Raw genomic sequence first — 26,356 nt, forward strand, 5'->3', positions numbered from 1 at the left:
ATCCCTTACTTTCTACCACACTGGTTTTCTCACACTTCTGCTAATGAGCCGCCTAGTTGTTGTAGGTCCTTTGTGCTTTTCACTCACTCTTGTTTCTCTCCTTATTCTTTGAAAAGAAAACCACATTTTTTGAGCCTCAGATGAAATATCATTCATACAGTGACATCTTCCCTGACTTATCAGCATAGACAAGTTTCTAGTTACAAATGCTCTGTGAGCTTATTTGTAGTATTTATCAAAATTATAATGGAATCATTAACTGTGCAGTTAGGCTATTATTTTTTAGATTTGTCTCCTTAAATAGAATGGAATATCCATGAATTAAAAAGCAATCATTTCTCTTCACCACTGTGTCTCCAAGCCTAGCAGAGTTCCCTGACTATTGAAATGCTCAACAGATATTTTTGTGATGAATAAAAGAAAACATGATAAAATAAATTATCTGACTTCTATAGAGTGCTCTCAGCTAGGGCACCAGCCAATGATGTCTGCTTGGGAGATATGGTGCCAGGATCTGAGAATTAAGTGTTATATTCTAGTTGATATATAGGAATAAAATATTAAGACAAAAATTTACTAGGTTTAAGGGTGCAGCCTGTGAAGGGTAGAGGAAAATCACAATGGAATATAAACCAAGAGTCAGGGACCAGGCAAAATTCAAAATTGATTTGGGGGTAAGGCTAATAAAAAAGTGACAAAGTCCTAGGAAATCTATATGAATGAAATTGAAGAGCAGTTTACCTGAGTTTACTGACCTTGAGACAAATTTAGGGTAGGTGAATGGGATAAAGCGTGATTTCAAGGGAAATAAATGTTATCATGTTCAAACACATGGGTCAAGACAAGGACATAACTACTTATTCATGTCTTCAAAGTTTAAATACATGCTTTAGTTAGATTAGTTATATATCTCCCTCTACTATAACTACTATGTTTTCCCTGTGAGTTGCACATTCTTTGTATTACTTTGCAACAGCTATTTCTAATACTTCTGGGAATGCATTAAAAGTCAATCATGTAGAATGAAGCAATTTAAAAATTATTCATTGGACTAAGAGAATCCTGCTAGTTTTAATTAGAGGTCTAGTGCTTCCAACTAGGAATATATGTAGTTACCTGTCAGAAACCATATGTCCCTATGACCAAGGAACATGGCTTGTTTTTTTCTCTCTAAATGGTGGAATTTAATCACAGTACATTGTTTAGTGCTCTGAATTTAACAATATTCTACTAAATCTTTGTAATCATTTAGATCAGGACTACCAGGACTTGTAGAGAAGGAAATTGCAACCCACTCCAGTACTCTTGCCTGGTAAATCCCATGGACAGAGGAGCCTGGTAGGCTACCATCTATGGGGTCTCAAAGAGTCAAACACGACTGAACGACTTTACTTACTTACTTACCAGGACTTGATGGCAGTTTTATTTTCTGATCATGACTATTATTTTTATTTGTGCTACTCTAAGAAAGGAGATAAATTTTTATAAACAGAAAGAAAAAATTTAACACTCTTTCTAGATGATATTTAATACAATATTGTACAAAAAGATTTTTGTCTTATTTCATGAAGCCACCTTTTACCCTTTGAAATGCCAGCATCTGACAGTTGTGAACTCCTTACTTTGTTGAACAAGCTCTAACCCAAGGAAAATACCAAGAGTATACCAGTGATTGACCTTTAAACAAGCCTTGCCTTGTATTGCAATGTTTAAGTCTCCATTGCGGAGCTCTTCTCATAGGACTTTTTTCTATTATAAATTATCATATAAGTAATGCATAGCTTTTGAACTTTCATATGTTACATTCTGTTTATATTAAAATATCAGACTAAGATGTAATTTTGAGGGTCCAAGAGTTACATCATCACTTAGTCACCATGCAGGTACTATGGGTTTTTTCTTTCCAATGGTTCTTGTTTTGGTCAATATTAGGTATATAGAAAAACAAATTGACTAAGTTCTAAGCCTCATACTTCTTTTGTTTTAACACCAATTAAGTATGCATTATTTTAGACAAATCAGTTTCCTTCCCTGTGTCTCAGCTTCCTGTCAGTAAAATGCACAGTTTTGAATAACAACCTGGTGAGCTTCCTTGCTGCCACTCTGTGTTATGCATTTTCAATGCAGATGATTTTGTCTTGAATATGTGGCCAATTGTTTCTTTGGGAGGTGGCATCTTAGATATAAGAGTTTGTGGTTCTCCAAAGGGGCACCATATATAAACAGACACACAGTAAATCTATGGTATTAAAATTCCGTAGACAGAAAGGTGTGAACAACAAGAATAGTATGTCTAGAAAGGTTTCTTAAGAGGGAGTAGTTTTTTTTTTTAAGTTGAGAAAAAATGCTTCTTGCATTTATGTGCTTCTAATTCATGGACTCAGGCTAAATTATTGCTACAACTCCTTTTCGTACTTTTCCATAGAATCATCATGTGAGTCATACACACAGATGTTCACAGTGATTATTTTATGCTCCATGTTTGTTTGCATATAGACATTGCTTGTGTATTTCGGTCTTCAGGCCTGCATCTCTATGTTATTATTTCCAAGAAAGGACTTGAATCCTAAAGAAAAGTGCCCTCAGGAATAAGTTAATACAGTGAAAATAAGATTTTCTAGCTTTGTAATAAATATTCTCTTACTGCTGAGAATTATTGGACTATGTAAATTTTGAATTATAAGGTATGATTTAAAAAGAGAGCAAACAGTTGAGCATGATTCAAGTTACTCTATAAATATTTAGGAGCAGTTTCTTCCATTTTTAAATATTATATATAAAGTATACCAATAAAATGAGTGCTCTTTCTCATGTTTAAATCCAATACTTTGAAGACAAAACAAGCATATGTGGTTGTTTAAATAAATTTAACAATAATAAATAATAATAATAACAATAATAAACAATAAAATAAAAACAAAAATAAACAAAATAAACAAAAAATAAAATAAAACAAAAAAACAAAAATAAACAATAAAAACAACAATAATAAAAAGATAAAAAGAGTTTTATCTTTTAATTTCCCTTTGCTTTTCATGAAACAAGTTAAAACAGCAAAGTGAATGTAAGCAAATGACCCCAGATAATAACAGACATTATCAAAGGTTTCAAACAGACATTTTCACAGACTTAAAAATTTTTACCAGTATGGTTCCAAAGAGTTCCAAAGAGTAGATAAGCCTCTACTGGCTACAAACCGCAACCTGCAGATACTTAGAAAGGTGGTCCATGTCAACCATTATTTTCCCAATCCTGTAGGGAGCCTTAATTGCAGTTCTCACACTGTCTCACTTTAATTTATTGACAAAATGGGAATTTCCAAAAACAAACAAAAAAAATTAACTCATCAATGGCAATAAGATAACACTTTCTAAATTTTAGACTAGTGAACAAAAATGTCTAAGGTACAGTCAATTAAATGGATAATTAAATTTCCCATTATATTGTGATGATATTTGGCACACACATGTACATACACACATACAGGTACAAAATACCCATATAGTACATAAGAAGAGGGGTACATAAGAAGGCAGAATAATGATCTCCCAAAGATATCTATAGCTCAAATAGTGAAGAATCTGCCTGCAATGCAGGAGACCCAGGTTCAATCCCTGGGTCGGGAAGATCCCCTGGAGAAGGGCATGGCAACCCACTCCAGTATTCCTGCCTGGAGAATTCCACGGACAGAGGATCCTGGCAGGCTACAGCCCATGGGGTTGTAAAGAGTTGGTTAAGACTGAGCCACTAATACACAAAGATATATAGGTTCTAATCTTTTGAACCTGTGAATATGTTATGTTATATGGCAAGGAGGAATTTGAGTTACAGATGAAATTATGGTTGCTAATCTGCTGATTTTAAAGAGATTATCATGGATTATTTGGTGGGCCCAGTGTAATCACAAGGGTTCATAAATGGGGAAGAGGAAGGTAGGAGAATTGAATTTGAGAGACAGTATCAAGAGAAAAACTCGACTGGCCATTACTGGCTTTGAAGATGAAAAGGAGCTACATCAAGAATCAAGAGCAGTCTCTAGAAGCTGGAAAAGACAAAAATGTAAATTCTCTCCTAGGGCCTCCAGAAAGGAATGCAGCCCTGCCAGTTGAATTTTAGCTCAGTGAACCTATATCAGACTTCTGGGCTCAGAAATAAGATTTTAAATATATATATAAATATGTTATAGCCCAATAGCAGAGAAGGCAATGGCACCCCACTCCAGTACTCTTGCCTGGAAAATCCCATGGATGGAGGAGCCTGGTAGGCTCCAGTCCATGGGGTCGCTAAGAGTTGGGCACGACTGAGTGACCTCACTTTCACTTTTCACTTTCATGCATTGGAGAAGGAAATGGCAACCCACTCCAGTATTCTTGCCTGGAGAATCCCAGGGATAGAGGAGCCTAGTGGGCTGCCCTCTCTGGGGTCGCACAGAGTCGGACACGACTGAGGTGACTTAGCAGCATAGCCCAATAGAAAACTAATAAAATGAAGTAAAATATTCCAAGATTTTAAATGTATTACTAAGGGCAAATTAACCGCAAAAAAAAAATCAGAAATGATGCTTTTGCCTTCAAAAATTATCCTTATTTCATTAGAGATACAGTACAGCAGAGTTGCTCAGTAGCTCAGAATCTTTTAAGTTTTAACTTTATTTCATTTTAAGTCCTAATTCTACGAAATTCTCAGTGGGTAACCTTCAGTTCAATTCAGTTCAGTTGCTCAGTCATGTCCGACTTTTTGCAACCCCGTGAATTGCAGCACCCCAGGCCTCCCTGTCCATCACCAACTCCTGGAGTTCACTAAAACTCATGTCCATCGAGTCGGTGATGCCATCCAGCCATCTCATCCTCTGTCATCCCCTTCTCCTCCTGCCCCCAACCCCTCCCAGCATCAGAGTCTTTTCCAATGAGTCAACTCTTCGCATGAGGTGGCCAAAGTACTGGAGTTTCAGCTTTACCATCATTCCTTCCAAAGAACACCCAGAACTGATCTCCTTTAGAATGGACTGATTGGATCTCCTTACAGTCCAAGGGAGTCTCAAGAGTATTCTCCAATACCACAGTTCAAAAATATCAATTCTTTGGCACTCAGCTTTCTTCACAGTCCAACTCTCACATCCATACATGACTACTGGAAAAATCATAGCTTTGACTAGACGGACCTTTGTTGGAAAAGGTCAGTTTTCCTTCCAATCCCAAAGAAAGGCATTGCCAAAGAATGCTCAAACTACCACACAATTGCACTCATCTCACACAATAGTAAAGTAATGCTCAAAATTCTCCAAGCCAGGCTTCAGCAGTAAGTGAACCATGAACTTCCAGATGTTCAAGCTGGTTTTAGAAAAGGCAGAGGAACCAGAGATCAAATTGCCAACATCCGCTGGATGATCAAAATAGCAAGAGAGTTCCAGAAAAAGATCTATTTCTGCTTTATTGACTATGCCAAAGCCTTTGACTGTGTGGATCACAATAAGCTGTGGAAAATTCTGAAAGAGATGGGAATACCAGACCACCTGACCTGCCTCTTGAGAAACCTATATGCAGGTCAGGAAGCAACAGTTAGAACTAGACATGGAACAACAGACTGGTTCCAAATAGGAAAAGGAGTACGTCAAGGCTGTATACTGTCACCCTGCTTATTTAACTTCTATGCAGAGTACATCATGAGAAACGCTGGGCTGGAAGAAGTACAAGCTGGAATCAAGATTACCAGGAGAAATATCAATAACCTCAGATATGCAGATGACACCACCCTTATGGCAGAAAGGGAAGAGGAACTAAAAAGCCTCTTGATGAAAGTGAAAGTGGAGAGTGAAAAAGTTGGCTTAAAGCTCAACATTCAGAAAACGAAGATCATGGCATCTGGTCCCATCACTTCATGGGAAATAGATGGGGAAACAGTGGAAACAGTGTCAGACTTTATTTTGGGGGGCTCCAAAATCACTGCAGATGGTGACTGCAGCCATGAAATTAAAAGACGCTTACTCCTTGGAAGGAAAGTTATGACCAACCTAGATAGCATATTGAAAAGCAGAGACATTTGCTAACAAAGGTTCGTCTAATGAAGGCTATGGTTTTTCCAATGGTCATGCATGGATGTGAGAGTTGAACTGTGAAGAAAGCTGATTGCCGAAGAATTGATGCTTTTGAACTGTGGTGTCGGAAAAGACTCTTGAGAGTCCCTTAGACTGCAAGGAGATCCAATCAGTTCATTCTAAAGGAGATCAGCCCTGGGTATTCTTTGGAAGGAATGATGCTAAAGCTGAAACTCCAGTACTTTGGCCACCTCATGCGAAGAGTTGACTCATTGGAAAAGACTCTGATGCTGGGACGGATTTGGGGCAGGAGGAAAAGGGGACGACAGAGGATGAGATGGCTGGATGGCTTCACCGACTCGATGGATGTCTGTTTTAGTGAACTCCAGGAATTGGTGATGGACAGGGAGGCCTGGCGTGCTGCGATCCATGGGGTTGCAGAGAGTTGGACATGACTGAGTGACTGAACTGAACATAAAAACTAAGCTGGTAGTGTCCAGTTTAGCTTTTATGCTATTGAATATATTTTATATTAAAGAATTTTTTTGTTTCAGTATTATACATCAAATAATCCTGATATAAAGTTTTAGCCCTTGATTATTTGTATAGATCTATTGAGGGAGATTTTTAAGGGGATAGTTGATAACAATATCATTATCATAGGTGTAGCATGAACTATTCCAGATATCCTCCTTTGTCTGGTGAGTATCTTCAACATGAATTTGGTATATCAGAAATTAATATGGGAAATGATAATTTTTAAATCATGTGGTGGTGGATATTCTAAAGTAAATTAAAAAGCACTAGACCTCAAGGATCTTGTTCTTTGTTTGCAAATATATAATGACCTTATATATTTCTATATGTCCATGTACCAAACACCTAAAATTCATCCATTATTTGCTTTCTCTGTGTTATATTTCTATTAAACACGGCTATTGGAAAAGTGCTTATGCTTAGTTTTTCATGCAGTGGGATGTGTAAAGAGGACAATGTATACCTAACATAAGATAAACTTCTCTTTTATTTACCCTCTCCTTATAGGGAAGTATTGATGTCAGCGTTTTTTTAACAGAGCAACATGGTTCTCTTTAATATATTTATGCCACCACAAATTCACTTATATCAGACAACCTCAAGGAAAGGAGAACATATTGCATATTGCTCAAAGCTACACAAAACCACTGAGACGTAAAAAGAAAGATATCTAATGATGGGTTTTATCTTAAAAATAAAGTTACTGTTTTATGGAGAAAAAAAAACCAAACACTACAAAAACTTAGTCCTTTTGTTCTAATCTGTAAAATGAAATTAGATTAAACATTCCTATCTTCATCTCATTTTTTTAAGCCTGTTTTTATTATATATGATGAAAGGCTGTTTTGCAGGTATAATTATGTCAAACAGTGGAAGGTGATCCTTGAGAGACTCAGCAACTCATGGAGCTGGAAGGACTTTGAAAGTCATCAAATCCATACACACTCAACTAAAATTCGACAATATATTGAACAAACTATTAATATGTATATCACTTTTCATGTTCAGGATATTAGAGATCTCAAATATTAATGTCTGTGTTATGACATATCCCTTTTAGCTTGTCTATTTATAGTTGAAGTAAAAAATACTAGATTGGTTTGCTTTGTTTATATTTGGCAAAACTAATACAATATTGTAAAGTTTAAAAATAAAATATTTAAAAAAAATCATGTCTTTAGATTATTTTCAAGCTTTCCTTTCTTTTTTAATTAGATAAGAGGAATACTTTTATTCTTTGTTCCTTAGGTTACAGCGTTAAACATCTGGTCTTTCCCACCTCAGTCTTTGTTTACCTCAAGCTTCTAAATAGTGTATTGACAGGGACCTCCTTGGTGGTTCAGTGGTTAAGACTCTGCCTTGCAATGCAAGGGGTGCAGGTTCGATCCGCGGTCAGGGAAGGAAGATTCCACATGCTGTGGAGCAACTAAGATTCCACATGATCTAGAGTCCATGAGACACAACTAAAGAGCTGTGTGCTACAACTGCTGACCTTGCATGCTCTGGAGCCCCTGTGCCACAACTGGAGAGTCCGTGCGTGGTAACAAAAGATCCCACATGATAATACCCCACAGGTCACAGCTAAGGGCCAGCAAAGCAAAAGAGAGAAGAAATAAAGGAAGGAAGGAAGGAAGAAATAAGAAATATACTGACTACAATTCCTTTTATTTTAAAGGGAAACATTTGCTCCTATTCTCATTATGAAAGTGAAAGTCGCTCAGTCGTGTCTGACTCTTTGTGACCCCATGGGCTATACAGTCCATGGAATTTTCCAGGCCAGAATATTAGAGTGGATAACCTTTCCTTTCTTCAGGGGAATTTCCCAACCCAGGGATCAAACCCATGTCTCCCGCATTCCAGGTGGATTCTTTACCAGCTGAGCCACAAGGGAAGCCTGTGTATTCTCATTAGATATCACCAATTTACAATGAGAAATAAATCTTATCCTTTAATGTATTTGACATTCAACATACAAGTTTGGCAAAAACAAGAATGTAATGGAGATGAGAAAAAATTTTTTCCATTTTTTTTTTCTAGTGATAAATCAGTCAAACTACATCGGAGATGCTCACTTAGGAAAGGAGTAAAGCCTGTTTATTATCAGAAACTGGGTTGTCACAGCTGAGTCTCTCTGTTTTTGAATTTCTTTGGAGTATATTTAAATGTAAAGTTGATTTCAAAGGCAAAAAAAAATTCAATTCAATTCTCCTTAAATATAGTTTGCTGCTAAGTCACTTCAGTCGTGTCCGACCCTGTGCGACCCCATAGACGGCAGCCCACCAGGTTCCCCCGTCCCTGGGATTCTCCAGGCAAGAACACTGGAGTGGGTTGCCAGCTGGAGAGATTAGCGAAGCATAGCTGAGAATCACTTTGAAAATTCTGCAGTATTATCTCAGAAAATAGGGTATAACAAAGTTCTTATCAAAAGAAAAATACAGATATTTCTATTCTGGCAATCTTAGGGATGGAAAATGGGTGGAGAAGGCAGTGTAAACTGAAAAAGATATGTTAAAACCTTTGTGTCCTGAAACGTGGGTGCTACAGATGTTTCCTAAATGAATGATATTGATTCAGCTTTAATGTGAATGCATATGATATAGGTTCTCTAAAAGACATTCATGATTATAATTTAAAATACTTGGAAGAAGTAAAGTAGTAAATACTTTTATTAGTATTTCTCCATTTGTTGCCTAGTTTGTAAACACAGCACTAAGAAACTAATATGTGTGTGTTATGAAAATGTATTATATATAGGCATTTAAAAAAATTACAGGGAAGTTTGAAAACTGGCATGAAAGTCATAAGGTTCCCTTCTATTCAGGGTAATCACCAATACAAGGAATATCTTTTAATATTCATCTCATAAATATTATTGAGGCTTTCAGATGCTAATATGCATCTTTCAGGTATTATGTTTTTTAAGAACATCTGACAAAAATTCTGTGGATACCATGGGAATAAACAATAAAATTAAGCATTATTTTGAAACTTAATAACAATGCTTTTAAAATAACTATAAGTAAGCCTGCCTTAAATAGTATATTTTTCTTAAATTTATTGCAAAATTTTAGTGAACCAAAGTCAAACAGGCACTTATAGACTCTAAATTCACTATCCCTAAAATGTGATCTTGAATTATTGTCTGTGGAACATCTACTGGCTAATTCATTTAAAAGGCCTTATTTGCATATTTTTGAAGACAATAATAATGACACTAAGTAAACATCGACTAACCCAGTGAGATACAGCCAAAAAATCTGTTACACTGAATTGAAATAGATGTCAAACACCACTTCCCAGTGATTTTTCCTCTAAAATTCCTTGGAGTCTCACCCCCTTATTTTATAATCTAACATTTTTCTAAAATGTTTCACATCCTGAAAAGCTTTGGAAATAGGAACAAATCTTTTATTACTATTCTGTGTTTCATTTTACAAATAAATGCTTTACTCTAGTCAGAGTTAGTGCAAGGAAGAAAATAAAAGTAATAATACATTATCTGAAGTGACCTCTCAAGTATATCTGAAAAAAGATCAATTGCATCCATTACAAAGGGCCAGATGATTGAGAGGACTCACAAGCCTGCATAGGATGTACCAACAAAAAGCTTTAAAAAAAACACAAAGAGCATAGTACAGCAGGAAAAAGAATGTACCACCATAGAAGGTCTAACATTTCCAGGTGCAGCCCATTGCAGAACATCTGCAATTCCTTTCTCAATTGCAGATGTCTTCTGTCTTTAGACTATAAGCCAACAAGACATATCTAAGGCATCTTGTTTTCAGAGTTGCTCACTCAAAACTTTACAATGCTATTTTTTTTTTTTTTTACACCCTACTGGTTACATAGCTAAGACCAGGCTCTGTAGATTGAACCATTTCATCTCCAAATAATGTAGAGAATTTGGCACTAGGCACTTGTATGAGAGATTCAAACGGTAAACTGCCCTTTATCAATAACTAACACATTTTCATTCTTATCAAATGTCCATACCAGACTTCCAGGGATTCCTGGAGATAAGCACAGAGTTGATCAACTGCAGGTGAAAGATAACTGTATCTTACACATGACTGGTAGTTTCTTCATTTCTCCAAAGAGAAAACAAAGAGGCAGAACCAGTAATCAAGCTTATTGAGGGAGAATTAAGACCCATCAGTTGACATCTAGCCTTGAATCTACTAATGGAACACAGAATCTCATAGGGGGAAAAAATTGCACATTTGGCTAAAAGTAAACAGACTTTAGATTCAGGGTTCTTTTGACCAGAGAGATAAATATTTGCAAAAAGAGTGAGGGCCTTTGTGCTTTTCCCATTCTGAAAGCAATAGGTAGGCTAAGAAAAGAAAACAGAAAGAAGGAGAGGAGAAAAGGAGAGTAAATAACAGTGGGAGAGAGAGAGCAGAGGAGACAAAGGGAAAGAGGAAGAAGAATCTAATTTATACAAAATTGTAGATGTCCAATAAAATGTCCGTCTTTTGGCAATTCCAAGTGGATTCATGTCAAAATGGGAAACAATCTCACAAATTCAAGGAATGATATGTAAAGGTAAAATATTAATTGTTAAAACACAAAAGGATGCTCTCATTGGGGCTAGAGCAGTAGTAGGAATCTCAGTTTTCCATTGCACTCAATTCCCCATCTGTGGAGCCTGTAGTTTAAGAGGGTATACTATCCATATAGGAACTTAAAATAGTTCTTGGGGGTGGAAGGGAATCTGCACAGGTTAGAACACATTGGCCTAAAATTCAACTCTTAATTTTACAAAAAGAAAAAAAAAAAGACATAGGCCAAATCATGATACTGAGGAAACAAATTGCCTGCTAATGGCAAATGAATAATCTCTATAGCAATTATGTAGGCCAGGTAGAGAAAATGTCTTTCCAGACCATGTTCACAGCTTCTTACTTTTCCATTTTCCCTTGCCGTATCCAAATAACACAATGTGCTTCAAAGGTAAAGCTGTCTGTTCCTTGCTTTTAAACATTGGAGACTTTATTTGCTCTTGATCTCAACTTTACAGACAAATGCACTTACTGCGATAGGCTTCTGGGTCATTGAGGGTCCACAGTATTTCTTGAGCAAAACTGAAAAGAAAACATATTTTTATTCTAAGATTGAGGAAAAACATAACTGACAATATACCAAGTTGTCTTGTACTTTTCCACTTGTTTTAATAGTTGAATTAAAATATCCTTCTTTTCATTTTAAGACATAACACATCATTACATGATGGCACTGGAGTGGTAGAGCCATTTACATTTGCTCTGGCCTGACATGCATCTCTTCTATAATTTTAACACAAGTTGGGATAACCCATGTGAAGTATCACACTTCATTGAAAGAAACTCATTATAGACCAGAGGCAGCTTTCTCCACACATATTAAGTAAAGACACCTTCCTTAAATCCTTGTTTAAAAGATGCATTCAAAGTATGAAAATGAATCAGAAACATGGCCTTCTGAAGCAGCTCTTTATCACAATGCTCTTCATCTTTCTCTGCTATCTGAAGGCCAACTTACTACTTCAATGAGTGTTTTGAGTGTTTTCCATTTCTTTTCCTCCCTTTCTGGTATTAGTTTCCACCAATGAGGTGTGTAAGGAACATCAAACTTATTTACTTTTCTTCTGGTTATTATAGATCTTGAGGAAATTCCAATTTCTTTCAGCTTACTCACAGTGGAGTGGCTATGAGAAATAAAAAATCCTAACATGTTTTACATTGACCCAGGGTCCACAATATTCAGGATACAGATGATCTTGGATCATTGTGGTAATTCACAATTTCTATTCCTGGTGGTAGTAAATCTTAATAGATATTCCTATGCATTTTAGCTATCTATAGGTTCATCAGTTTGAATCTATGTGTCAAGAATTTGTAGAGCATACAATGTGAAAGATATCAAGAAAAGAGACCCTGTAAGGGCCCAGCTATCACACATCAAGACACTCTAAGAGTATAAGAGCATATTCATGCATGTGTGTGCTCAGTCACTCAGTCGTGTCCAGCTCTTTGTGATCCCATGCACTGTAGCCTGCCAGGCTTCTCTGCCCACAGAATTTTCCAGGCAAGAGTACTAGAGTGGATTGCCATTTCCTACTCCAGGGGATCTTCCAAACCCAGGCACCAAAACTGCAGTCCTGCATCTCCTGCATCGCCAGGTAGATTCTTTACCACTAGCACCACCTGGGAAGCCCCAAAAGCATATTACCTGACATCAATTCTCTTGCTGATCTATCCATTCATCAAGCATTTACTTAGTGCTCACTATGTTGTAGGCACTATTATAGGTACTGGATGTATTGTGTGCCTTCATGGAAGTTATATTCTGGTGGTTCAGCTCAGTCGCTCAGTCGTGTGTGACTCTTTGCAACCCCATGAATTGCAGCATGCCAGGCCTCCCTGTCCATCACCAACTCCCGGAGTTCACTCAAACTCATGCCCATTGAGTCAGTGATGCCATCCAGCCATCTCATCCTCTGTTGTCCCCTTCTCTTCCTGCCCCCAGTCCCTCCCAGCATCACAGTCTTTTCCAATGAGTCAACTCTTCTCATTCTGGTGGTAGGAAACATTAAAAATACAAATAATATGAATTGTTTAGAGAGAAGAGAATTAGAATTGAGTTGGAGGATTAGTAGTTATTGAGCAAGAAAGGCCATTTTGAGATCAAAATTAATAAGCACCTGGTTTGTAGGGACCAAGATTTGTGTTTTGGGGAACCACATGGCAAGTGGCTTACTCAAAGCTTAAACTTTCCTGGCATTGTTGCTTTGCCCGAGTCAATAATAGCATAGCCATACAAGAGCTTGACAAAGTTGTTCATAGGTATTCTGCATTTTCCTTCATTTTTAATATTTAAAACTATTTAGAAAAATTATATTTTAAAACTATCATCACCATGAAATAATTCAAATCTTAAAGTAAATATAATAAGCCAAAAATCCATAAATTCATCACCTCAGTTTAATTTTAAATTTTTGCCATGTTTTTCAAAATTATTTTAGGGAAGTAAAGAGAATGAAGACATGTATGTTCCTGAGTTATTTAAGGTTTATTGTTGTAAGTAACAGAAAATAATATGAGGACCAGATGGGTGGCTGATAGCACCAAGAATGAGGAGTAGAAACACCTCATCCAGAGTCACTATGAATAGAGTTCCCACAGTGAAAAGAACAAAGCTATCAGGGAGGGGACGCTTTAAAGAAGAGTTACACAGGTAATCCACAAAGGCACATGTCCAGCAAAATGAGATACAAACACACAAAGGAGAACTTCAGTCAGAAAATGGTACTCAGGTGGTAAAAATTATAGAAGGCCACAGAAATTCCCTGGGAGAAATGTCTTGTGAGCATCTATATGAATACTTGGAAAGTGACTGAGCTGACCACGAATATATAAACTTTTTCCAATGAAGAGACCATGTAGAATAAAGAAGGACATACTTGTCCAGGTACAAGGAACCAGTGTTTGCTGCCTTAATCAATGCTTAGTAGGGGAGCAGAAGGCAAAGATAGAAATCCCTTCATTATCTCAGAATACAGCCACAGATCAGGACATGTATTCAGGTCCTGTAAAAATTATGAAGCAGCAAAGGCCTGCACCTTTCCTCAAGTTCTTGAAAAGGTTAATAGTTGATGATGAAAGTGAAGGAAGATAAAAGAGAGGCTGGGGCATATAGATATTCTGAATATTGATTATATATAATGTTGATAAGATGAAGTACATGGCAAATTGCAGCAGAGATAATTTTTGAAGCCTGGGTAAACTGTCCTCCAATGACTTGCTCCAAATATTACCAGTCCTGGCTATCAAACCTGTTACTGCTACTGCTGGTAAGTCGCTTCAGTCATGTCTGACTCTGTGTGACCCCAGAGACGGCAGCCCACCAGGCTCCCCCTGTCCCTGGGATTCTCCAGGTAAGAACACTGGAGTGGGTTGCCATTTCCTTCTCCAATGCATGAAAGTGAAAAGTGAAAGTGAAGTCACTCAGTCGTGTCCGACTCTTAGCAACCCCATGGACTGCAGCCCACCAGGCTCCTCCGTCCATGGGATTTTCCAGGCAAGAGTGCTGGAGTGGGGTGCCATTGCCTTATCTGGCCTATCAAACTAGTTACAGAAATGATAAAATTCCACCTCAGCCAGGAACTGGGTAGTCCAGTAACTGAAGTACAGATAAAACTAGTGGATAACATTCTCAAATCTCAGGACATCAAAGCAACAAATGAAGAAAAGATAATAGTGATCACCAACAGAATGAAAAGCTTAACAAGGGTGTCCTGCTTTTCACAGGACAACTGCAAAAATCTCAGCTAAGTCACCTTGACACCAATGGCCGGCAATAGATTACCCTCTAATAAATAGCAACACAGCATTCCTTAGGAATCTGCTCTTCTAAAACAGGAATTTTGAAAACACACTTGTTTTTTTACTGAGAGGCATGGCATGTGGGATCTTCATTCCCTAACTAGGGGTCAAACTTGCAACCCCTGCAGTGGAAGCTCAGAGTCTAAACCGCTGGACTACCAGGGAAGTCCTGAAAGCATATTACAAAAGTTTTAAATGACAAAGTGCATTTAAGTGGGTAAAGAGAAGTAATAAGAGGTCCACAATTACTAAAATGAGTAAGAAAACATAGTGGGGAGATTTATGAATGGAATGAAACACTTTCCACTGGTTGTGGAGCCTTAAGTTTCAGAAGCCCTGACCCACAGAGAAAAATATTAGCCTGTCTAGATTCCATAGAGAACAACTAAAAGAACCAACAGTTTCCAACTCAACTCTGCCCCTATACTTTTCTCAGATAATGCTTTTAAAATCTTTTAACTTATTCTCTAAAATCTAAAGTAGTGATGCTATTAAAAAGTTAAACTTAATTGTCACTAATCTACTAGTTGAGATTTCATAGTTTCTTATATATGATCAGAATGCAGGATGAGATAATTTTTTAAATTTGGAATTGCCTTTAATTTGTTGCTATAATCAGGCTCTAACAGAATTTCTCAAACTTTAATATGCATATCAATTACTCAGGGATCTTGTTAAAATGCAGATTCTGTTTCAATAGGATTAAAATCAACCAAGTTTGAGATGCTGAATTTCCAACAAGCTCCCTGGTGAAACTGATGCTCTTGATCCAAGGATCATACTCTGAATAGCAAGGGCTTAGACTTGACTTTTACCATTCCAATCTAAAGCTTGTCCACCGGATAGCTTTCCTTTGAGTAATCGAAGTCAGACCTGGGGATGATGTCAGAAACAAAAATAATAGTTTTAAAATAAATATCTCATGCCCTAGTCAAAATTGAAAAAAAATTCCTGAATAGTGTTTTTCTTACTGTCAAATTGCTAGTTCTATACAGATGTAAATAGGTTATTCTTTGTGTGCCATAAGCTTGTCTTAAATATTTTGTAATATTTTTTTGATTAACATGTAGCAAGAAATAGGCCTCTGAAAGTTGAGAACCACAAAACAATAAAAGAAGTAAGCCCTTTTGTTGAAAAGCTCCAATTCCCATGTTAATGTCTCAATCACAGCCTAATTGTAACCCAATTAGGAAAATTAAGATAAGTAGAAACAGCTGGAACAGAGGCACTCTGAGTGAAGTGAACCCTCTGCACTCATTATTTGATGGAGATCATTACCCAGCTCTACATACACTGTGTGATATTTAATATGATTGGGCTAATTTATATCTGAGAAGAATAAGAACACCTTATGTAAAGAAATGAACTGCCCTATTAGCTCTGATTCTTTAAACAGTCTATTATCTGAGATTTCAAGTGCAGTCATGTGATAAGCCTAGGAAATACTGCTAGTCCTCTTTCAGTCTTTCTCCACAGCATTCCCCTTCCACTTTTTGATCATGGTATTATATTCATCCTATGAATCTTGCAACAAAAACTGCATGGTTGACAACACTGAGACATCCATTTTTCACTTTTACATGTCAGTTCAGTTCAGTTCAGTTCAGTCACTCAGTCGTGTCCGACTCTTTGCGACCCCATGAATCACAGCACGCCAGGCCTCCCTGTCCATCACCAACTCCCAGAGTTCACCCAGATTCATGTCCATTGAGTCAGTGATGCCATCCAGCCTTCTCATCCCCTGTTGTCCCCTTCTCCTCCGGCCCCAAATCCCTCCCAGCATCAGTCTTTTCCAATGAGTCAACTCTTCACATGAGGTGGCCAAAGTTCTGGAGTTTCAGCTTTAGCATCATTCCTTCCAAAGAAATCCCAGGGCTCATCTCCTTCAGAATGGACTGGTTGGATCTCCTTGCAGGCCAAGGGACTCTCAAGAGTCTTCTCCAACACCACAGTTCAAAAGCATCGATTCTTCGGCACTCAGCCATCTTCACAGTCCAACTCTCACATCCATACATGACCACAGGAAAAACCATATCTTGACTAGACGAACCTTTGTTGGCAAGTAATGTCTCTGCTTTTGAATATGCTATCTAGGTTGGTCATAACTTTCCTTCCAAGGAGTAAGCGTCTTTTAATTTCATGGCTGCAGTCACCATCTGCAGTGATTTTGGAGCCCCGAAAAATAAAGTCTGACACTGTTTCCACTGTTTCCCCACCTATTTCCCATGAAGTGATGGGACCAGATGCCATGATCTTTGTTTTCTGAATGTTGAACTTTAAACCAACTTTTTCATTCTCCACCTTCACTTTCATCAAAAGGCTTTTTAGTTCCTCTTCCCTTTCTGCTATAAGGGTGGTGTCATCTGCATATCTGAGGTTATCGATATTTCTCCCGGCAATCTTGATTCCAGCTTGTGCTTCTTCCAGCCCAGCATTTCTCATGATGTACTCTGCATATAAGTTAAATAAGCAGGGTGATAATATACAGCCTTGATGAACTCCTTTTCCTATTTGGAATCAGTCTGTTGTTCCATGTCCAGTTCTAACTGTTGCTTCCTGACCTGCATACAGGTTTCTCAAGAGGCAGGTCAGGTGGTCTGGTATTCCCATCTCTTGAAGAATTTTCCACAGTTTATTATGATCCACACAGTCAAAGGCATTGGCATAGTCAATAAAGCAGAAATACATGTTTTTCTGGAGCTCTTTTTTCCATGATCCAGCAGATGTTGGCAATTTAATCTGGTTCCTCTGCCTTTTCTAAAACCAGCTTGAATATCAGGAAGTTCACAGTTCACATATTGCTGAAGCCTGGCTTGGAGAATTTTGAGTGTTAAAAAGAGAATAAAGGCTTGCTTTGATTTTTATATCGGTAATTACATAACTATATAGTCCTCCTGTTCAAGGAACTCATACATTTTGAAACAGAAATCCCACATTGTTATAGCATGTTGCTTAAAAACACACATTAAACATTGCAAGGAGAATTGTTTTCTTTTATCGTGTTTAAATGAAATAAAGGTTAACTAAACCTATTATTGTGATCATTTCTTAATATATGTAAGTCAAACCATCATGTTGTACACCTTAAACTTATATCATTATGTATATCAATTACTTCTCAATAAAATTGAAAAATAAAGAATACAAGTTAGGCAGTTGTGAGTAATGACTTAAGCATTCCAAGACTTACTTTCCTCACGTACAAATAATGGGCAATAACAATGAGGGAAATGTGGAAACAGTGTCTGATTTCATTTTATTGGGCTCTAAAATCAAGGTAGACTGTGACTGCAGCCATGAAATTAAAAGATGCTTGCTCCTTGGAAGAATAGCTATAACAAACCTAGAGAGTGTATTAGAGGGCAGAGACATCCCTTTGTTGACAAAGGTACATGTAGTCAAAACTATGGTTTTTCCATTAGTCACATATGGATGTGAAAGTTGGACCATAATGAAGGCTGAGCACTGTAGAATTGATGCTTTTGAACTGTGGTGCTGGAGAGGACTTTTGAGAGTCCCTTGGACTGCAAGGAGATCAAAACAGTCAATCCTAAAGGAAATCAACCTTGAATATTTATTGAAAGGACTGATGCTGAAGCTGAAGCTCCAATACTCTGGCCACCTGATGTGAAGAGCTGACCCACTGGAAAAGACCCTGATGCTGGGAAAGATTGAGCGCAAAAGGAGAAGGGGGTGACAGAGGATGAGATGGTTGGATGGCATCACTGACTCAATGGACATGAGTCTGAGAAAACTCAAGGAGATTGTGAAGGACAGGGAAGCTTGACGTGCTGCAGTTCATGGAGCTGCAAAGAGTCAGACACAACTGAGTGAACAACAACAGTAAACAGTGCATATCTTATAAGACTGTTGAGATGATTAAATGAAAGTAATTCATGTAAAACATGGATTGTGCTTTGCTAATGTAACTACTCAGTAAGTATTCATTATATTTATGCATGGGGACCCAACACTTTGATTATTATGATTCATAATCTCACTCCTTCCAGGTCAACTCCTAGACAAGTAAATTCACTGTCATTTATAGGTTGTCTAGTGTGTATATACAGAACATCTCACCATCCCAGGAGGTCCATCTGCAATTATGCTGTGGAGTGCATGAAAACGAATAAAATAAATGACAGGAACAAAGAATATTTCTGATAGGTAAGTCAGCAATGTGAATATAAACTAAAATATTAATGAAGATGGGTTCATAGTCTCTTGGTGTGTTTCCATTTTAAATGGAAATCCCAAACCATTACATTTTCTTGCCTATCATGTTTAGTTTTTATCTATAGATTCTGAATTTTGAGTGGATAGAGTAAGTATACATAATAGTGCAATATAATGCACGATATCTAAGGACTACAAAGTCCTGCCCCCCTTCTACACACATACACACACACACACACACACACACACACACACACACACACACTATTCAGCTACACATTAATGGGAAATGTAACCAAATAAAAATGGGCCCTAAGTAAATTCTGGGAAATCTGAACTATGTCTATACAATACTAACATGCAACTTTATCAAGGTTGAAAAACTCATCATCGTGGAGGTATGATTGCTTCATGGAATCAATCAGTGATTGGCTGAATTCACTGATCAATTCAATCAACTTGTTTTGTGTGATAACTCTGGAGGGGGAGTCTGCCAGGATTAGCAATGTCAAGCACCACTCTAGTTTACACGGGAATGATGGTCCCTTACCGTTTCAGGGTTGGAGATTGTTCTCAGATTCTATAAGAAAATAAGCTGGCTCTATTTTGTAATACCAATAAAAAGAAATCAAAAGAAGATGAGTTCTCTGGTACATATGTAATGTGTTATATCCATAGGATAAATGGGCTAAATTCTGATATGGCAATCTCAGACCCAGAAGATTAAAAATAATATATTCATGACTGTGACAAGATTTGCATTAATATAGCGAAAGGTAAAATTTTACCCCTTGTGTTTATGCTTCTAGACAATCTGGTACTTAATTTTTGGGGGGGTTCTATTTCCAATATCCCCAGGGGATATGCATATAGAAAGTTCAGCTACTTAAAAGTGACATGGAAGCAGTTCTGCAGACATTTTATGACTAATGAAAACACATACACACAAAAGCAGTTTCTAACTAGCTAAGCCTGACAGGTTTAGATTTATACTCCACAAGCCTGATTATTTATAGTCCATTTATTTCCATACTAATTATACAACAACCAAATAGTCAGTGAAATTTCACTGTTATTTTGAAGACTGATAACCAAATTGGGTTTCCCTGGTGGCTCATATAGTAAAGAATCTGCCTGCAACACAGGAGACCTGAGTTTGATTCCTGGGTCAGGAAGATTCCCTGGAGAAGGGAAGTGCTACCCACTCCAGTATTATTGCCTGGAGAATTCCTTGGACAGAGGAGCCTGATGGGCTAAGGGTTGGACACGACTGAGAGACTAACACTTTCACTTTCAATTAAATTAGTTTGCACATTTTGTTTGGACTGTTTTATTTTCCCAAGAGAGTTATTATATTTTAAAGAATCTGAAGAAGAACTGAACAGGCATAGTATTAAGAATAAATGTAGTTCTTAAGGAAGAACAATTTCAAATAACATTAATGAATTTGAAAATAATAGGTGCTTTTTTAAGGACCAATATTTAGCAATTGAGTATGTAAATTCATCATTATTAAGATAATATAAGATTATTCAGAAAAACATAAATTCTGTTAGAGAAAGATTTCATAGCAACTCTAAAGGTTTCATTACATGCAATACACACAAACTTGTAAAAACTCTCCTGGCTCCATAACACCCACAGCTCCATCACTTCCCTCTGCCCAGCTTCCTGTGGAGGTGGGGCACGCATTTGCACGGCCCTCCCTCCAACTCCAAAAGCTGGTCCAGGGAGTGGAAATAAGCTGGGGCTTGTAGGAGCATCATGAATCCTGCATAAGAAGTTGGGAGAAGCTTCCAGCACTGCTTTCTATTCATTATTCCATAGGAGAAATTTCCATAGCAGGCCTGCTGAATTTCCTGATCAAAGACCCACTGCAAATCCTGCTATGGAAAGAAGAATGGGTCAGAAAGCTGAGGTGCAGCAGGGGCAGTGGCATGCTCTAGATGGATGGTAGTGAGAGACTGGGCATCCAAACTTAGAGGACCACAACCAATCCCAGCACATCTAGAAATACTCATAAATAGGGAGATGATGAGAAGTGTTCCAGAGATGGGAATTTTATATATGCTGCTGAGAAGGTAATTGGAACTGGAAAGCTCGGGCACAAAATTGTTTCTGATGTGCCAAGTGTGGCAAGAGTCTGGTATCAACTACACTGATGATGAAAAAAGGTGAAATCTACTGTAACAGATGCTATGCAAAGAACTCTGGGCCAAAGGGATTTGAGCAGGAGCCCTTCCTTGTTCACGCTCAATGAAGGTATAAACTCAGAACCCAGATAACACACTGAGAATCTCCACATAATCAAGACGCAGGTTATCTAACCCTAAACTGCCGTAAAATTCTACCAGCACTTAAATACTGTAAGTTATGCTGTACTTGGATTGACCTACTGAAAGAGAACAATGTATCCTTCTGTTTTATCCATCAACATTTTCAAGAATCATTCTTTTACATTTTACATAAAGTTTTAACTAGGAAAAAACAACATCTCTATTCAATATAGTAATTCAAAGTGTATGGATGTGTGCTCAGTCATGTCTGACTCTTTGTGACCCCAGGGACCCTGACCCACCAGGTTCCTCTGTCCATGGGATTTTCCCAGCAAGAATACTGGAGTGGATTACAATGCCCTCCTCCAGAGTGATATGTGCTCAGTGGTGTCTGAATCTTTGTGACCCCATGGACCCTGACCCACCAGGCTCCTCTGTCCATAGGATTTTCCCAGCAAGAATACTGGAGTGGATTACGATGCCCTCCTCCAGAGCATCTTGCCAACCTGACCCAGGAATCAAACCTGTGTCTCCTGCGTTTCCTGCATTCCAGGAGGATTCTTTACCACTGAGCCACCAAGGAAGCCTCAAAAGTGTATATATTAATATTAAATAAGTGTGATATGATATAACTTCTGTTTGTTTACATTTCAACCTTATTCCTCATTTGCAGTGCTTTGCAATTGGGACTAGACCATCAATTTCACTAAGCTCTTAACATCTGTAAATTTTTTTCTGGCTTAATTTTCCTGTGCAGTTTTTAAAATACCTGTAGATTATAAAAGGCACCAAGGCAAAAACCTGAAGATTGTCTAAGAGGTCAAAAGCTGAATGTGAGGAATTTTCACAGATTGTAATTGCCATGGGCAATGGAAAGGAATCACACGAGTAAAGCAGAGATTTCCAAGGAGCATATGCTCTCCAGGAAAAGTAGAATCTCATTCTACCCAACATATGCTTGACATTTCCTTCATCCTATATTCCCTCAGCAACTCCACCAGTTCTGCTCAGGTCTTCAATATGTGGTAAAAAAAAAAACCTATTTTTTGAGGAGATTTCTCTGCTGATTTTATCAAACCCAAGTTACTAATTTTGTGTTTTATCCCCGAATGACAGACTTTGAAATCTGCCTGTTCTTTACTTTTGATACCCTGTTTTGTTTAAACACTCCTCCTTTCCATGTTTCTAATTAACTCTTATTCATTCTTTCAAATTCAGTTTTGATCTTACTTCATGTAAGTCAGGGTAGCTAGGTTACTCTGCAGTAGCAAATAATCCCTAAACCTCATGGCTAAAAATATTAAGTGTTTATTCTGCATTCATACCAGATGTTTGATGTGGGTTGGTAGGAGGCTCTGTTAACTGCAGGTCCACAGGGCTGACAGAGGCCCTATCTCATTCTTTCAGGATTGTTATGGCAATTAATAGAGAATAAAGTACCAAGACATGATGCACTGGTTCTTCAGGGTTCCATGCAAAAGGTAAAACAACACCTCTGTCCACATTTCATAAATGAAGTAAGTCATCTGGACACACCTAACTCAAATATGGGTATTGGGAGTGCAGTCTACAGTGTGCCCAAAAGAAGGGCTATCTCTTGGTGATGATTTCTTTTATCATCTAGGGGATAAAAATTATGTCATGTTTATCATGATATGCCCTGGTTATGTATCTTTTAGATTCTGTATATCCTGAGTGCCTATTCTGTGTCTAACAATTTATGTTATTTATTATTAATAACACATTATCCTTGCTCTTCAGAACAGGAAATCAACATTTAACCATAAGTTAATTAATCATTCCATCTCTAACTAGCAAAACCAGAACAAGCTGAAAAAATGAATAGGTCTTTGAGATGACTTTCTTCCCTTTCTTTTTTTTTATACTTTGAGGGAAAACATTCAGCAAATAGTGAGATTTTATAGTCAAAGGTAATTTAGTGAACACAGGGTGAGGAAAGGTGTATTACCTTCTTAATTAGCCCTCCAGTTTTTAAGGCAGGGAAATATTCAGCCAAATTGGAAAACTTACCATAATATTGAGAAGGAACCTAAATTTTCACCCAAGATCATATAAAACATAAATGAGATCCCAGAAATAATTTCCATTTTATTTTTGACTAGGGCATAGCAAAACACTTCGATTCGCCCATAAGAGGAAAACACTCTCTTCTCTGCTCAAATATAGAAGACTGTGGAGGTGTTAATGACAGATCTGATTATGCACTAGGAGAATAGTAACATCTGCACATGGGCAAAGATTCCCAAAGGCTGACTGACAACTCTGCTTTAGCAGATAGTTCTTGGAAGGGAAAAATGAGTTTCTGTTATCACTTGTCACTGCTTCTCTAATGAACACTGTCTGGATCTGACTGACAATGTCCCCCCAGCTGTACCCAAATAAGGTTATATAATAGTGCTAGGGAAAACATCTGTCTTTTGTGCTGATGCCGCATCTGTGCCCAGCATACAGATTCTTTCTTCCTGGGTGCTAGTCATGATCACACAATTTTCTTGGACTTTCAATTGCCTTATTTTATAATTGATTTTATGTTTCATCATTTATCATAAGTTCCCTAACTCTCATAGGGTTTGTAAGTTTTATATAACTTAACCTTCCTGTTCATTTCTTTAAATATATGGGAAATGCTCTTAGGTTAATGCAGCTAGATGAACATAGGGAAGAATCAATTTGTGGAAAGAAAAATGAGGAGTCTTAGAAAAGCAAAGACATACTTTCATTTGCATAACAAAGAAGAGGGTCCTGGGCTCTTCTTTAATACAATTTGAAATACAGTTAAATTTTTTTAATTAATCAAATTAAGATGCTTATCTGTTTCAATTCCCTATCATCTTAGCATCTTGAGCATAGTAGATTCTATGTAAATTTTGCTTCAAGACAATGATGATCCACATTTAATGAAGGATAATAACGTCCAGATAATTGAGCAGTGCTGTAAACCAGTTCAGGCTCACCCTACTACCCAATAGCTCTGATGAACTTGATAATGATAAACATTAGGACAAATTTATATGGTGGAGAAGTATTTCCCACTCTGATCCACTTTTAACATTTCCAGAAGCTAATTTTTCAATCCTTTCTAGCATCACGTACCACACTGCTATTTCATTTACCAAAAAAAATACACCTTAGGATATATCTCTCCCTTAGACTTTTACTCTAATATCATTTCCACCATTGTCTTCTATTTACACAGAACAAATAAGAACTGTTCTGGTAATCATAGTAAGACAGGAAAATTGATCTCCAATTTTTCACTTCTTTTGGTCTTATCATAGTAAACCCTATGCATAGTAAACCTAGCAATTTACTTGCTTTTTCAGAATAATAATAATATTTGTTTAACTATAAAAGGTCATTCCTGTAAAAGAAAAAAAAGAGATTTGTCAATGAGGAATGCTATAAGGGTGCTCTGATTTGAAAAATATTCCCTTTCCTTCAATACTTACAGAGGTAAAACCCAAAATGCTAGTGTCTCTCTGAATTATGGTAGATGTATAAACCTGACCAGCATAAATATATAATAACTATGTTTTATTTGCTGCCACATATTCATATTAAGTATACAGTTTTAACATTTGCATGCATTTCTTTTGGGGAAAAAAAGGCAAAAAAGAAAAGATTTGAGCATAAAGTGTTTTACCACCTCATTGAAAATTATAGTAATTAGTTGTATGTTATGAAATAAAAATGAGATCTATACTAAAAATAGAAGCTAGAAAATCATTGGTATTTATAGAAAGCCTACATGTCCACAAAAGAGGAATGGATAAAGAAGATGTTATACATACTAAATATATACAATGAATACTACTCAGCCATAAAAAGAACAAATAATGTCATTTGCAGCAACATGGATGGACCTGGAGATTGTCATACTAAGTGAAGTAAGTCAGAGAAAGCCAAATATCATATGATATGGCTTATATGTGGAAAACAAAAGCAGTACAAAAGAACTTATTTGGAAAACAGAAATACAGTCACAGATGTAGAAAACAAACTTGTGGTTACCAGGGGGTAAATGGGGAGGGATAAATTGGGAGATTTGGATTGACATATACACAGTACTATGTATAAAATAATAACTAATAAGGAACTACTTTATAGTACAGGGAACTCTACTCAGTACTCTGTAATGACCTAAATGGGGTCATTTCCCATAGAGGGGTCACTTCCCTATATGGGGAAATCATCTAAAAAAAGAGTGGATACATGTATATGTATAACTTATTCACTTTGCTGTATACCTGAAACTAATACAACATTATAAATCAACTATATGATTGCAGTCATGAAATTAAAAGACGCTTACTCCTTGGAAGGAAAGTTATGATCAACTTAGATAGCATATTCAAAAGCAGAGACATTACTTTGCCAACAAAGGTTCGTCTAGTCAAGGCTATGGTTTTTCCTGTGGTCATGTATGGATGTGAGAGTTGGACTGTGAAGAAGGCTGAGCGCTGAAAAATTGATGCTTTTGAACTGTGGTGTTGGAGAAGACCCTTGAGAGTCCCTTGGACTGCAAGGGATCCAACCAGTCCATCCTAAAGGAGATCAGTCCTGGGTATTCATTGGAAGGACTGATGCTGAAGCTGAAACTCCAATACTTTGGCCACCTTATGGGAAGTGTTGACTCATTGGAAAAGACTCTGATGCTGGGAGGGATTGGGGGCAGGAGGAGAAGGGGACGACACAGGATGAAATGGCTGGATGGCATCACTGACTTGATGGATGTGAGTTTGAGTGAACTCCGGGAGTTGGTGATGGACAGGGAGGCCTGGCATGCTGTGATTCATGGGCTCGCAAAGAGTCGGACACGACTGAGCAACTGAACTGAACTGAACTGATACTCCAATAAAAATTAAAAAACAAAGAATTTGAAATGATAGGAGTTTTTGATATAAGTTAGAGAGACTGTGTACAGTAAGTAGAGATTAAAGCTAAGAACA

At 37.3% G+C, this 26,356-nt stretch overlaps 1 long non-coding RNA gene across 1 annotated transcript in view; it reads right to left on the reverse strand.

Moving 5' to 3' along the window:
- LOC123328094 overlaps positions 1-26,356 on the reverse strand; it is a 418,849-nt gene that overhangs the window by 181,644 nt on the left and 210,849 nt on the right. The window contains exon 7 of the long non-coding RNA XR_006542859.2: positions 11,606-11,655. This is a non-coding gene — a long non-coding RNA (uncharacterized LOC123328094). The remainder of the gene's footprint in view (positions 1-11,605; positions 11,656-26,356) is intronic.

This window comes from Bubalus bubalis, chromosome 11 (genome assembly GCF_019923935.1).
Source record: "Bubalus bubalis isolate 160015118507 breed Murrah chromosome 11, NDDB_SH_1, whole genome shotgun sequence".
Classification (NCBI taxonomy): Eukaryota; Metazoa; Chordata; class Mammalia; order Artiodactyla; family Bovidae; genus Bubalus; species Bubalus bubalis.